The following is a 15,291-nucleotide window of genomic DNA, read 5'->3' as shown; positions in this document are numbered from 1 at the left end:
GTATAAAGGCTGACCTTTGCACATTATATATTGAATGATACTTTGCACTGGGGTCCACTTTGGGAAAAAGCTGAATTTCTTGAATAAAGAAGTACTGTACAACATTGCTGCAGATTGCATACAGACAATGGACTAATACCTGTATTCTCAGGGGACCTTGCCATAGACAGTGTCTGACATTCAGCTGCAGTCTGCTCTTCTACAGTGCTGAATGCTAAAGCAACAGATCTCAGCTGATTAGTGGTGCAACATCTGTAATATACCTGTCCCTTGTAATGCTGGTCTGCACTGTCCCCTGTCACTGTAACCTCCCATTGAATTGATCAAACAGAGCACGTATACTCTGCCATTCTCTTTGGGGAGATGTGATTCATTTGGTTTTGAAAAGTTGCAGAAAAACTCCTATGCACTACAGCACTCTGTCTGGTTAACAGTTAACTTATCTATTTTTTTTTTATCAGTGTACGTGTTTTAAAGCTTTATTATCCATTCAAAAAGGCCTGTATGGCGCCACTGAAAGGGTTAAGTGTTATAAGTAGAATGTGAAGCATAGGCGTATAACAATTTAACTGAAAAAGCATGGCGTGCACATTTAAAATAATGTGGACACACCCACCAAGAATGCATACTATCCTGTGCGTCTGCTTATTTTTGGGGGGGTTTGCTTTAAAGCATAATTTTCATATATAGTTGCATAAAAATACCATTATATGGCACACTACCTATATCTGTCAAGTTCTAAATGTATAGGTGCAGAAGTTGCGGTTACTAAATGCGAAAAACTGAGGTAAAAAAAAATAAAAAGATATCTGACAGTACACTGGAATCTCTATGTGTTGAATATTTTAAGTGTCAGATGATTCATAGAATTCGCTTCAAGGCTTAAACTCTAAAGTAAATACTTTCACTGTTTCACTGCTGGCAACATATGAGTTAAAGGCCCAGCTTTACCTTGTGTTATCAAGCAGACTACACATTAATGATACTATCGGTGCAATACAGACTTCCTGTTGTGTGTTTGTGTATGTGCATGTATCTATCTATCTATCTATCTATCTATCTATCTATCTATCTATCTATCTATCTATCTATCTATCTATCTATCTATCGATATACAGGGCCTTTCTTAAGTCCAGTCTAGTCTTACTTTATACTGACGCTACTGTGGTTTCGCTTCTACACACCCCTCTGTCACTTTGTATTTTAGATAATCAGTTGCAGGACTTTAGACTGCAGAGATTGGGGATCACTCAGTATAATAAATTACTAATTATTTAAGTACTGTTTTCTAATGGGTTTATGGTTTTACGCACAATTCACACAATTGAAAAATGTTGACAAACCTCCTAGTATAGATGTCTTGCTGAAATTATAATGACAGGTTTTTTTAATGAAATATATTTATGGCACACAAGAGATACACACCTGTTTGTGTTCCATCTACCTTTAAACAGAAAATAAAGAAAAGATTTCCCACTTATATATTTAATTCCATAGAAGTAAAATTGCGCATTTAATGTGCTTATGTGAATACTCTCCATCAAGTCATTTGTACAGTAGGTCACTAAAAGGTCCCTGTATTCACATTTCTTAAGGCAACTGATACTCTCCCAATCCCTTATAAAATTATCATGTTTAAATAATCCTTTGCAAGCGTTCCTTAACTTGCAGATATTTTATAAACCATAACATTTTATAGTGGTGACGGCAGAAAGAAATTGTAAAAAAAGAAAGAATAAGGACAACTAGCTATACATTTCATATCATCCAATTATTCTACCAGTTGTTACTTTTTTGGGTTCGGGCCGAGGCGCCTGCAATTCATGAGCCAAGCCAAAGCTAACAAAATAATGGTTGACAGTTACATTTGGAAAGGACGTGCATTTTATGCTTCTTGTTCTACAGTTAACCCTTTTTTTGCACTTTCCAAATCGTACTTGATGTTGAAGCCCGCGGTAAGTGGCCAAAGGTGTAAAAGGAGCTATTAATTTTAAAGGCTTAAGAATTAGGAAGACAATAAGATATTGACAAGTGTCAGTGTGCTTTTCTTTATCTATAACACAAAATATTTATATATTTTATTTTATGCATATGTGCTGTTATTAAATAGTTTTAGCCTTTTTATGGTGCTCTTGATTATGTAATTCTAATTTAATGGACATTTGGCAGTAATACCTGTATAGGAAAACCTTGCTGCAGTTCTTGCATTAGCTTTCACTGCAAATTCCATGGATTTTGGAGAATAACATTTTCATCTGTCTGACCCACGGTGTAATATACCAACTTGTGATCAGTGTGGCTTCAGAATCGGGATTTTGGGGGCGAGATGAGCTTATATTTGATCCAACTGGCCCGCAAAGTCCCGCTTCTGGGCACCACTTATGTCTGCAAATAAAGAACTTTTTGTCACTCAAAATCTTTGAAATGATTAATACTAAGAAACATAAAAAATTGGCAAGCCAAACCTTTCAGCAAATGTGCTGCTTAAAGGTATTATTCTAGACAAATGCATTTTGTTTATAAGGTACATTTGTAAATCGTGGTAAAATCATATTACATGCTCCCCTAGTTTATTTGTGCATTATCATGTTTAAAAATGTTGTGGTATTCTGTTGAGTAAAAAAAAAAAGTTCTTACTAATCTTACATTTATCTTTATTTTCTTTATCATAATTTATCCTCTTTTGCATGTGTGTCTATTTGGGGGGTGGTCTAGATGAGCACGGAACCCATGAGTATCAATTTTTCAGTGTAGCAATTACAACATAAAAAAGACACATACACTGTTTACATTCTCTTCAAAAGTTTTTCAAGTGTAAAAAAAATTTAAAGTGTAAAATGCTCATGGTTATCTTATTTCTTATAGTATCAGTGATTTTACAGATATATAGTGTGCAGTTGTCCTTAGCTTAGAAGCACAAAAAGACTCTAAACTCTTTTTTTCTGTACTGTCTGAAAAAATAAATAAAAATACTATGTACAGATGTAGCTAACAATAGTCATAGAACATAGCAATATGGACTTGCAATATATTATGAAATAGGCTCTTTGTTGCAGTCATGAAAAATGAGGCTCCAAGAATATGATTATTTTTCCATATTAGTAATTACTAATTACTTCAAAACGTTACTATTCAAATAAGCTGGTCTTAATGTTAGAAAGTAATTATACTGGTCAGGTGGCCTTATAGTACCACAATTTGCAGCCATTCCCTTGTCTCTGTGTATCTTAGGCTATGTAACGCGTATGTGAATGTATGCAAAAAATAAAACTATTTTGCAAATGAGACCATACATATTTGTGTTCTTATGTGTGTTTAACCTCTTTGCATTATGTTGAACGCTTCTTGTTCCATTACAATGTGGTTGACCCATGTCAACTATATACTATAGTCATCTCTAATCAAATATTTAAAAACAAACCTAAATGCAAGTCACAAAGTGGGTTGTTTGCATTTTTACCTGTGTTTTACCTTGCTTTAAATATTGCAAATGGTAGTGTCTAATGTTAATGTGGTCTATCTGCTATGCTCCATCACAGTAGAAAGTTAAGGCCTCTGTTTACACAAATAATGCTATAAGGATTCACTAATGCATTTCAATTGCTCATGTCAACATAATTTCATAATATTCTATGAGTGCATTAAATTGGATGTTATCTTGTATTTTGGAAAGTTCTTATAGCCTCAGATTGGTTGATATAGACTTTCAAGCCTGACTATTCAGGCAAAGGTTTTTAAAGTAATTTTTGGACACAAGAAAGACATGCAAAGGATCAGATTTCGTTGAGTTGTTATTTACTGTAACAGAGCAGCTTGTGGGGTTTTTAACACTTGTAAGTGAGAGCACTAATTAATATTGCATCTTTGCATAGATGCATAGGAACACAAGGCTGAGTTTAGAGGCCTTAACGTGTCTCATCAGCAACTAAAGAGTTTAATAAGCAAGTCAGCAAACTCTTGCTCCTGTTTTTTGTGTTTTTCTATATTATGTAAGGGAATAATCAATGTCAGTTGCAGAGCTTTCTGCTAAACCTCTGTCAGTTTAGTTTCTTTATAGAGTCGGCTCAACTTTCTGTGCTCTACTTTAATACCACTCCAGAAACTATTCTCCTTCACAGAAGTGTAACCGTTCTGGTGACCACTAAGGTAGTACTATCCATTAAGAAATAAACTGTACCAGTGCTTTTTTGTCTCTTACTAGTAAGCTAATATTACATTGTAGTATAATTGTCTAAACTACATAATATTAACAAATAACCACCCTCCACATTTTTAACATTTCTAGAGCCCATTTAGCCATTAGTATGAACTGGATGAAGTTCTGCACATGCTTAGCTTGTCACAAAGGCCACAGAAGCCGATCCCTAGAGCTGCAGATTTGGAGGGGTGTCAGCCTCAGACATATCCTGCTTATATTTATGTTTACTTAACTCCTGCCATCGTATGGAGGGAAATGGGAGAATTTGTGGTGTTTTACATAAACAAACTAAGCAGTTCTTCCACCCCTAAAAAAGCATTAATTTCCCCAGTAACAGATGCACGCTGCCTCCGCTTACCATGTTAATTATAGCTGGATCATCCATTAGGCAACCTAAGCCAAGTAGGCACGGAGGGACTCAGTGGACTCTGAGGGGAACAGATTCTTTGAAAAATAGTGATGGGAATATAGCCCAAATCAGCTTGTTGGCTAGGACCCAATGGGGTCTTAATCCAGCTCTTATGGTGATATATACTTCAAAAATTCCTGGGATTTAGGACAAATATGCAGTCTTTTGGGACTGTCTCTCCTAATCAAAACAGTTTGGAGATATGTCTTTGTGTATTTTTCATGGGGTGTAAGAGCATGTACATATGATGGAGTACAAAATCTGCGATGATCTTGAAATACTGGTATAATAAATGTAGTTATTTTATTCAGATGGTACAGAGTGTTGATTGGAGATATTGAGCTCTGCTGTGATGGGAATGCTGTGGTAAGGGAGTAACATAGGAATATAGTTAAGCTCGGTTTAAGGGAGTTACAGCAGAATTCCACCTCAAGATCAGGCTTTCGGATTCAAATATGGATAGATTCTAGCACATAAACTGATTCTGTTTACAGGGCAGTAAGATCTGTAGGCCAGGACAGCCCCATTTATACAAGCACCCTGTACGAGAATTGTTTTAGTGCCCCCATTCCAAAACTACATCCCCCCTCCATCTCCCACGGTAACAAAAAAAAAACCCATTGGCCTCACAGGAAAAAAATGAAGTAAAATGGATTTGTGGTATCAGATTCAAGTCACATGCAGCAACCCCCCCCCCAGACTGACACAAGACAAGTAGTGCATTTACATCCTCCATATGACATCACACAGAACCTCCCTTCACCCATTGAGTAATGTCACACCCCAAGGCCCAATACAACACATGCAGCATTCTCCTCCATGCAGTGTCATGTCATCCCATATATATTCATCTGATTCATCCTATACTGGGACCCCCAGGCTAATTTCTCCCAGCATACATAGGGTCCTCTTCTCTCCTCCTATAATTGTTTTACCTTCTCCTGCAGGCTGCAGAACATATTTATGGAGAGCCACTGCCTGGTTTGACTGCAACATTTCCATACACAGCATGCCCCCTGCATCCCATGGCATAGGTGGCCCGCAGGAAAATTAATGACTACATAGATGGCTGTATGAAGGCCAGCAGCCAGGTGGTCCAGATATAAGCCTGAAGGTTGGGAAGTAGAGGGAGGAGTGGAGTGGTGTGTCTATGCTACACTGACTGCAGAGCACAGGGCGCTCTGCATTTTCCAGCCTACCTCAAATGAAGATTACCAGTGCCTAGTGGACAAGCGAAGTGCCTCGGCAACATAGCACCCCCAACACTGCATTGTGCATCCTTAAGGTGCAACTGATCAGAGGTTTTATGATATGAGGTCCCAACATCAGCGGCCGCACAGCACCCCCTATGTGGTGGCGCTCCTTGCGGCTAAACCACTTAAACGGCCAGCCCTCTTTTCAAAAGAAGGACACATATACTATATGTAACACTAGTAAAGGGACCCAGCAAATGCCAGGTCACCACGGTCCCGTCCCTGCTCCATCCCATCCCGTCACCTCTTTGTCCCACCCCTCCCCACTACTTATATAAATTTCCAGCACAACCAGTGCTCCTCCCAGCGTAGTGACCTGTCCCATCCCAATGCTGCGGTGTGGGCAGTTGGTGTACATGTCAGGGATGGGACTGACCTTACCCGATTATAATATATACTTGCTATGTATAATATAAGTAGTATGTGGGCAGCACAGTAGTGCAGTGGTTAGCAATGTACTGGTGTTATAGGTTTAATTCCGACCACTGCCCAATATTTTGGGCCTATTCCTTTAGCAGCGAGTTGGCAGAAAATTGCTTAACCTAGGTCAAAAACCGATGGCTGTGACTTTTTGCTCTTCAGTTAGATATCCACTTTAAGTTAACATGGATCTCAATGGGAATTAACACAGATTTTCTTTTGCAGCTCCAGATAAGGTGAAAAGTATGGGAAAATCCTTATATTAAGGCAATAATGTCAGGGCACAATGGACTGCCCCTGGGACAATCCTCCCAATTAATAATAAAAAAATATTTAGATAATTTTAAATAAAAGAATAATGTTTCAGGTGAAGTTGTCTAAAAAGCAGTTCAAATGTATGTTGAGGTGTTGTATTGATGAGAAGTTGCAGATGGGAGTTGTAAGTGTTTTTATTTTTTCTACTTTACACAAACTTGTATATACACAGTTAAATATCACTATAGAGAAATCTTAATGTACCAAAAAATACTGTAGACACTTTTGTCCGCTGAGATACACTTGCAGGCTATCACTTTCCCGTGAGTTTTAATATTTGCAAAAATCAACCATTTGACACAATGAACTGCCTCTAACACCTTGCTTATAAACACTAACAGCCTTCTACATTGGCCTCCTATCTTATAGGCCACTTGTGTGAGGGTTCAGGATAATTCCCCATTCTTTTATGTACTTCCCATTGGTTGCCCATTGCAGAATTAACCCGTGACACCTGCGAATTGCATAGAAATTGGGAATGTGCCTCATGAAAATATCCCGCAAAATGTGCATAATGTTAACCCGCAAGCACAGGGCAGGAAACACACGGCTAATTAAATAAGCCCCTTTGTGTCATTCGTATTTTCTCCTTGTGTTTCTCCATGTGTTTGTGTTATATTGCCCTTGATTCTGTGGGTAAAATATTTAAATCTGACTTACAAGACATCAGCTATACTTGTACTGTCATGTTTGTCACTCCCGTGTCTCCTCTATATATGTAAATTTCCAGACTAAAGCAACAGCGTGTTTCTGTACCACATCTACAGCGTGTTACAACTAAATGCAAACAGCCAAGAAACTTGTTGAAACTTCTTTTATATTATGTTGTCTTCTAAGTTATCATAGAGGTCACATGGCCACAAACACTTTTGAGGCAGAAATATCTTGCCCAGTGGGCCACCAGTATATAGTTCTGGGTACAGTAGAAATAAATATAAAACTATACTTCATACTGTAGTTCTTTTCTTTAGCAAGGCTATAGGCTATGAAGACCAGTTTTTACTTTTTCAGTGTAAGCAGTATGTTTGTGGGTTGAACTAATATTTATGAGAATGCAGCCTATTAATTAATTAGCAGCAACTGACATCATTGAGGCACGAGGTACTTTGTGAATTGCTAAGCTGAATTCTGCTTCTTCCCATAAATACGTTAGCTGCCTCTGCTTTGTGTCAGGGACTAGAAAACTTTAACTGGTTGTCTGTAATATTTGTTCCCATACTACACTGCCCGTTGTGTTTGTCACTACTCTGTGAATGCTCTGAGAATTTTTGCACACAACTTCCTTTCCCTAGCACTTAACTGCTGTTTTACAACATTTGCCATAAGGATAACAGGTGTCCAGTGTGCTTCAATTCTGGTACAAGTTTGTATACACACACCATGAAAATATGAAATGTACTAACTTTTTTGTAGAAGTTGTAGAACGTAAATTGATGTATAATGATGATTACAATGCACACGGCAGGCCCGCGCTATTCAATCCAACATCTACTCCAACGTTTTATAAAAGGTAAATAAAATTTTCCACTGTCCCCTGTATATTTCTGATCTAGTCCCAGTCTTTTCTAGGCATGTGTGATTGATATAGCACTTGGTTTTATTGTCTTTCCTCTATTACTTTGTTAAATGAAAACACATTTTGTTGACGTAATGTTTTTTTCCTATCTTGTTATTGGTTATTGTTACATCTGATCACATATTGTATTAGGAGATTATGCAATAACCAATAGTTTGCATAGACAGTCCTCTGAGAGACAGTACAACAAAACTAAACAGCATGGGAGAATGGGAGAAGGGAGGTAGCTGAGAAAATTGGAGGGGGAAGCTAGTGGGCACACTTCCATTCTCTCACAGCTCGGTGATGTATTAGGAAGCACAAAACCAAATTCCAGCACATGTACCTTTTAATATATGTTATAATGAGAAAATTGCTTTCTTTTTGTCCTTTTACAATGCCTCAGTCTGTAAAATATTTGATTATACTTGTGATTTAAGATTAGAGATTGTTTGTATTTTCAGAATATAATACATTTTCTATTAATAGTGTATCAAACATAACAATTAATTATTGGTTGCGTTATTCATTGTAACCAGCCCAAGAGCCATTAAAAGCTCTCTTAGATCAGATATTTGCGGAGTGCCGAATTCCAGTTCTCAATCCTTTAGTCCAATACAGTTACAGTATTCTGGCACTGGGCAATTGTGCTGGCAGGCTGGCAGCTAAATGCTGGCCAGACCCACAATTTGGACAGTTTTAGGATTTCAGTTACACACTATTTTTAAAAAATATGGTCCGTGTTGCCAGTGGTTTCCAGTTTGGCTGTGGAGCAACAGTGATTGCGACAATGAAACAGAAATACAGGGGACACATAAGGATATATGGAGACATGAATATAAAAATGAGTTTGTCTTGGTCCAGTTGCAGTTTTGATAATGAGTACTGATGCTCAAACTGGTCATGGTTTGATAGTTAAAACTGATACTGTTAAGTCATTGTAATTACTCGAATGTTAGAACCCGTCGAATAGGTTCAACCGTGTTTGAGCTGCTTCAAAAAATTTTGACCCATATTGACCACATTTCCCGTCTTTCACTCACATAAGTTTGAATGCATATGAATAATCATGGATTTTTTATTTTAAACAACAAACGGCAAACTTTTGATTTTGTAAAAAAAAAACTGAAATAATTTTATATTAATTAAAATTATTATTTTGATCGGGTTTAATTAAAAAAATCACAAATTTTAATGCAAGTTTGATCTACGTAATTCATAGCCAATTGCGCAGTCAGGATTGTCAGACAGGTTTGACATTTTAGAGCATCTCTAGTCATTAGTCTTCAGTAGTAATGGCACAATGAGATAAAAATAAGTAAGGAAACATGGGGCCTGATATAGAGATGGACGCAATACTGATGTTTACGCAGTTGAGCGATTATCAGTGATCTGCTCATGCATATGAGTCGCACTGCACATGCATCAAGATTTATTACCATCGACGGTCGCAGAAAGGTTTTTGCCGCAGAGTCACTGACAGCCAGGGAGCATTTGGGGGAAGTAACAGGGGAGTGGTGATGAAAACGCAGGCGTGTCACGAGCATTTTGGGTGCATATTGTAGACTGAGATTGCGATCCTGTATGCCGTAAAAATGGCTTTGGCCTCTCAGTCTAGCGACCATTCTGAGTAACTATAGGGTTACTAAGAATTCCAATAATTGACTGATCTGCGGCCGATTTTGTATGCAGACACTTGGATTTACGAAGCCGCCTGTGGGCATCTCAATACTAATCCTGGCGGTTGCAACATTTGCATATTGTCGTACAGCCGCTGTGTATAAATTTGCACCAGTGGTGGCATTAACGTACATCTCTGAATCAGGCCAAGAGTCTTTAAATTATGGCTGTAAGCCAAGCACTGGTCCACCTAATTGGACATGCACAGGTCTCCAATTTGTGTTATTAGGGTTTGCTCAATGACTTTGTTTAGTAAGCCTAAATAAGACCTGTTATGTAGTCTTTGAAAAGTTATATTGTTGTAGATTAAAACAACTTTTTAATCAAACCCCTTTGCAAGTATTTTATTTAACAGGTGCTGTCAACTTATATCAATTTAATTTAAAACAGTCACTTTACTATTTGTGCTTTGTTTTTAACTCCTAAAGGTGTCTGAATGTTATGAGTACACAAGGTTGCCAGCAATGTTCCTTAGGCCTGCCTTCCTATCACGGACAGTATAGTCTTTAGCAAAGAAGCACACTGGTTTGCAGGAACTATGCTCTGTTTCTGGTACTTAGCAAGTCCACAATTCTAGAGCATGCTCTTCAAATTTAAAAATGTAAACCCCAATTCGAGCCTTACATGTTCCACAAAGTATGCAAGGCAGCTATAGAAAAAATATATATAAAAAATAGCATTTTTTTTTGTGAAAAATGTAACAATGCTCTAGAATCAAATATTTATTTTATGGTGGCAATACATTTTTATTGACATAATTTGCAAAGGTGCAGGTTATATAATATGAAAGTGCTTGTACAATATGTTTTGTGTTACTATTTAAAATAATACATTTAGACCTATACTGTTGTAGTATTACATAAAAAGAAGGATTAAATAAAAAAAATGCTGTTAAAATGCTCTAAGTGTATAAATTCATTTTTTGGCTTCTTGCTGCCAGAAGAATTTTTGCTAGTGTAGGCTTGTTACAAATATTGCTATATTATTTGGAACAGGTAACATTTTTGAAAATAATTTTCTAGGTCCTATTAAATAAACAAATAAATAAATAAATAATTAAATCAATCCCAAAGTGAATAGCCAACATAAAAAAAAATCAGTTATACATTAAATCTCCAGCAATTAAGGTGTTCTAAAATGTTAAAGTGATTTCGTATTGTTTTTTTTTATATATAATTAGCTTGTGGAGACTTTCTTAGTGATGTGTACAACAGCTTCATACCTCATATATAAAACAAAAAAAACAAAGATCCAACATCCTCATTAACCCTTTTATGACTGGGGGTTGTTAAAAATGGCCCGAACAATTGTTGCATTGGCTTCACCAGTCTAATTAAGTGTTGTTATTTTTTCAGAAGGTACAAGGCTTGCACTTGGTACTACTGTATGGTGGATCAACTATTTATATTTTATAGGCATTATATGCATTAAATAAATGGGAAAAATAACAATTAAAATACACTTTTCCAGATTTCTCCCCATAGTTACTTATTAGCAGTTAACAGAGCCCTCAGAAACTTCACCAAAATGTTATCAGCTAGTTATCCTGAATTTGGGGATACCAAACAAATGCACTTTATTCCAGGTGGAGCTAAGAACAGTTGTATAATTTTTTTTTTTATATATATACCATGAGCAGTCATTTGAGACTTAGGGGTAAATTTGCTAAGATGGGAGTTCTATTAAGAAGTGATGTTGCCCATAGCAATGGGCAGTATCACTTCTTAATAGAGTACCATCTTAGTAAATTGATCCCTTAGAACTAAAAGATCAATTTTGTATTTGATCTGATATTATTACAGCAGTTACCATTAGATTAAGTTTTCATAAACCTATTTTGTAATGTCGCAGTACTATTGACATAAGTGGTCTGGGCCAAACCCAACTGCCATTTTTAAACATCTCTATAGCTCAAGCCTCACAGCAAACAGCTTTATATACACAGTGAGCAGATGTGGTGTTTTTCCACTTTTATTCACAGGATTTAAAGCAGCAATTTATTTTAAAGGTAAAACCTGTTTTTGCCTTTAAATAAATTGCCACTTTAAATCTGGTTGTGGAAATAGTAGATTTTACCATACTGCTATTCATTGCAATCTTTTGTTGCTAATCGCTGTGATACTATTTAAAAATACAGCAGAACATAGTCACTAATAAATTATATGACTTGTACCAATATTAAGATGAGAAAGTTGGAAAATAGGAAGCAGCATGCAACAAGAAATTGACAAAGGGTTAATTTATAAGTGGAAGTTAATTAACCTGTTGCTTTACTTCTGAAGTATTCTACAGCTATCCATAACATACTGTGTATGTATGTATGTATGTATATATATATACATATATATATATATATATATATATATATATATATATATACTGTACATGTGTATATTTATTTATTTATTTATTTAGATTAGTAACCTATAACTATTCCTCTTATTTTAAAATTCTGTTTCATTAAACACAGCCTAGCTCAACTTGAATTGGATAATCTGTTTTATATGGGGATTGGCATGTTGAATATTGAGGCTTAACGAAAAACTAAGATAAGTGTACGAATTTGAAATCACTTTTTATTTAATGAAACAAATGAATGAAAAAATGCTAAATTATTTTACCAGATGGAAAACACAGTTCCACTGATAGATGGTGGTCTAGACAGTGAAACTATGATATTTCTTATTCACAAGAAGAAAAAGAAATAATAGTCACTTTTTATTGCTTAGAAGAAAGTTATACTTTACCTATTCCCCCAACACACCCTTTCCATCGTCTCTTCTCAGTGGCAAATTAGAAAAGAACCTCTGTTTATCAATGTGTTCTTTATTATCATTGCCTGGGATTTAGAGAAACTCAGTTTTTTAGTATATCCACTTATATGCTCCAACCCATGTGTAATGCTTGATGTAAAGATGTAATACTGTGCTTTGGAAACCTTGTGGTGCCATATAAACAAAAAATTGTGATGATGATAATAATAATAATAATAATAATAATAATAATAATAATAATAATAATAAAAAATAACTGTATTCTCTACATATAAGTAATTGTGACTAATTAGTGGGGCCTGATATCTCTAGATTTGCTTATACAGGTTGAGTCTCCCATATCCAAATATTCAGAAATACGGAATTATTTTAGCATGACTGAGATAATGAAACCTTTGATTTTGATGGTTCAATGTGCACAAACTTTGTCTAAGGCACAAATTATTACAAATATTGTATCCAATTACCTTCAGGCTGTGTGTATAAGGTGTATATGAAACATAAATGAATTTCATTTCAGTACACAAACTTTGCTTGAGCCACAAAATGATTGAATACATAGTATAAAATTACCTGCAGGCTGTGTGTATAAGGTGTATATAACACATAAATGCATTCTGTGTGTATATTTGGGTCCCATTCCCAAGATATTTCATTATGATATGCAATTATTCCAAAATACGGAATATTCCATTATCCAAAATACCCCTGGTCCCAAGTATTTTGGATATGGGAGACTCAACCTGTATTTCTATTTATACAGTGAATTAGACTGACATGCAGCCTATAAGGAATACACAGGGTTGTGGGAATATATGTAAAACATTACAGCTACACCAATAACAATTTAACCTGAATTCTTATACTGTCCTTGTGCTGTCAGTGAGTAGAAATAATAACATGTTTATTTTGAACACTCCATACAATAATATTGTAAATGATTAACCTATTGTAAACTAGATACAATATAAATAGATGACAGACAGTAATAGAATAATAATGTACTGGTAATTATGTTATTAAAACTAAAGATAAAGTTCCACTTGTTACCAGGTATAATTTATAAAAATAAATGCATGCCAGTTTTAATATATTGGATGGCAGATATTTATGCAGGAAAAGGAATGATTTATCTGTGAGGAGTAATGTAATAATGTCAGAAATGGTATTTTATACACAGGAATTCAGACTGCCCCTCTTGGTGCCTAACCCTAACTCTCCATCCTAGTGCCTAAAGTCCCCTACACACTAGACAATATCTTGAGCGATTTTGTCGATTCCGACAAATTGTTCATATCGTCCAGTGTGTATGCACGATCAGGGCCGCCAAGAGCCAAGGCGGGCCCCGGTAATGGGGGGCGTGGCCTAATCTCGGGAGGCGTGCCCACGCCCCCTTGCCAAAAAACTAATTAAAAAAGAGGGGGGCCGGGGAGGGGGGGCGCTCTGAGCCCGCTCAGCCCGGCGCAAAGCCAGGGGAGGCGCGATCATTGTGATTGCTCCCCCGCACAGGCATTGGAGACTACTTTGGCTGCTGCTCAGCAGCCACGAGCAGTCTCCAACTGCAGCTTAGCACACGCTGTGTGCTGGGCTGCTGTGAGGGAGGGGGGGGGGGGCGGCGTCGGATAATCTGTACCCGCTCCCCCCCCTCTCGGCGCCCCTGTGCACGATGTTGGTGTGCGCTCCCGCGGGTCGTCCATCGCATCCAATGATCTTTTGTACATGTAGAAAGATCTGAGGATGTCGTTAGCAGTGCCATGGTGCCAAATGCAGCATGGCCCCCTTTGCCCCCTGCTGTCGCTCCGTCGCTGCTGGCATCAGCAAGTGTTTATGCACTTGCCGATGCTGGCAACCCCGCCGAGTCCCATTGCTCACAAAATCGTGCAGGGTACACATCATCTAATATGTACCCAGCTTAACCCTAACCCTCAGGTAAGTGTCTAACCCTAACCATCCCTCCTAGTGCCTAACCCAAACTGTCAGAGTAAATGCCTGACTCTGGCTGTCCTTTCTGGGGCCTAAACTTCTGGTAAGTGCCAAACCCTAACCTTCCGGTAAATGCCTTACCCTAACAGTCCCTCCTAGTGCCTAATCCTAACCCTCTTGTAAGTGCCTAACCCTAACAGTTCCTCCTAGTGCCTAACCCTAACTGTCGGGGTAAGTGCCTAACCCCATCCCTCCTAGTGTCTAACCGTCAGGGTAAGTGCCTAACCCTAAATGTCCCTCCTAGTGCCTAATCCTAACCCACTTGTAAGTGCCTAACCCTAACCATCCCTCCTAGTGCCTAACTGTCAGGGTAAGTGCCTAACCCTAAACGTACCTCCTAGTGCCTTATCCTAACCCACTTGTAAGTGCCTAACCCTAACCATCCCTCCTAGTGCCTAACTGTCAGGGTAAGTGCCTAACCCTAACCATCCCTTCTAGAGCCTAACCCAAACTCTCCGGTAAGTGCCTAACCGTAACCATAACCCTACAAAACATGTGTGTCGACAATTCTCATTTTCACCTTTTGTACCTGTCGACTTACATGCATGTCAACCTTTTGTGTGTCGACCTTTTGTACCTGTTGACATTTTTTCACTGTTGACCTATTGACTATTACTTGTCGACCTTTTTACTGTTGATCTTTCATCCTCCAACCGCAGCTACAAATATAAAAACAGAGCGCAGGACGGCATTCCGCATGCAGG

The 15,291-nt window shown here is 37.5% G+C and overlaps 1 protein-coding gene across 1 annotated transcript in view; it reads left to right on the top strand.

The window, feature by feature from the left end:
- The window catches only part of LOC148534596 (uncharacterized), a 210,830-nt gene that overhangs the window by 832 nt on the left and 194,707 nt on the right, over positions 1-15,291 (top strand). The window lies entirely within an intron of this gene.

The sequence above is a fragment of the Taudactylus pleione genome, unplaced genomic scaffold (genome assembly GCF_031769625.1).
Source record: "Taudactylus pleione unplaced genomic scaffold, aTauple2 ptg000066l, whole genome shotgun sequence".
Lineage (NCBI taxonomy): Eukaryota > Metazoa > Chordata > Amphibia > Anura > Myobatrachidae > Taudactylus > Taudactylus pleione.
This window is presented reverse-complemented; position numbering and strand designations above follow the sequence as displayed.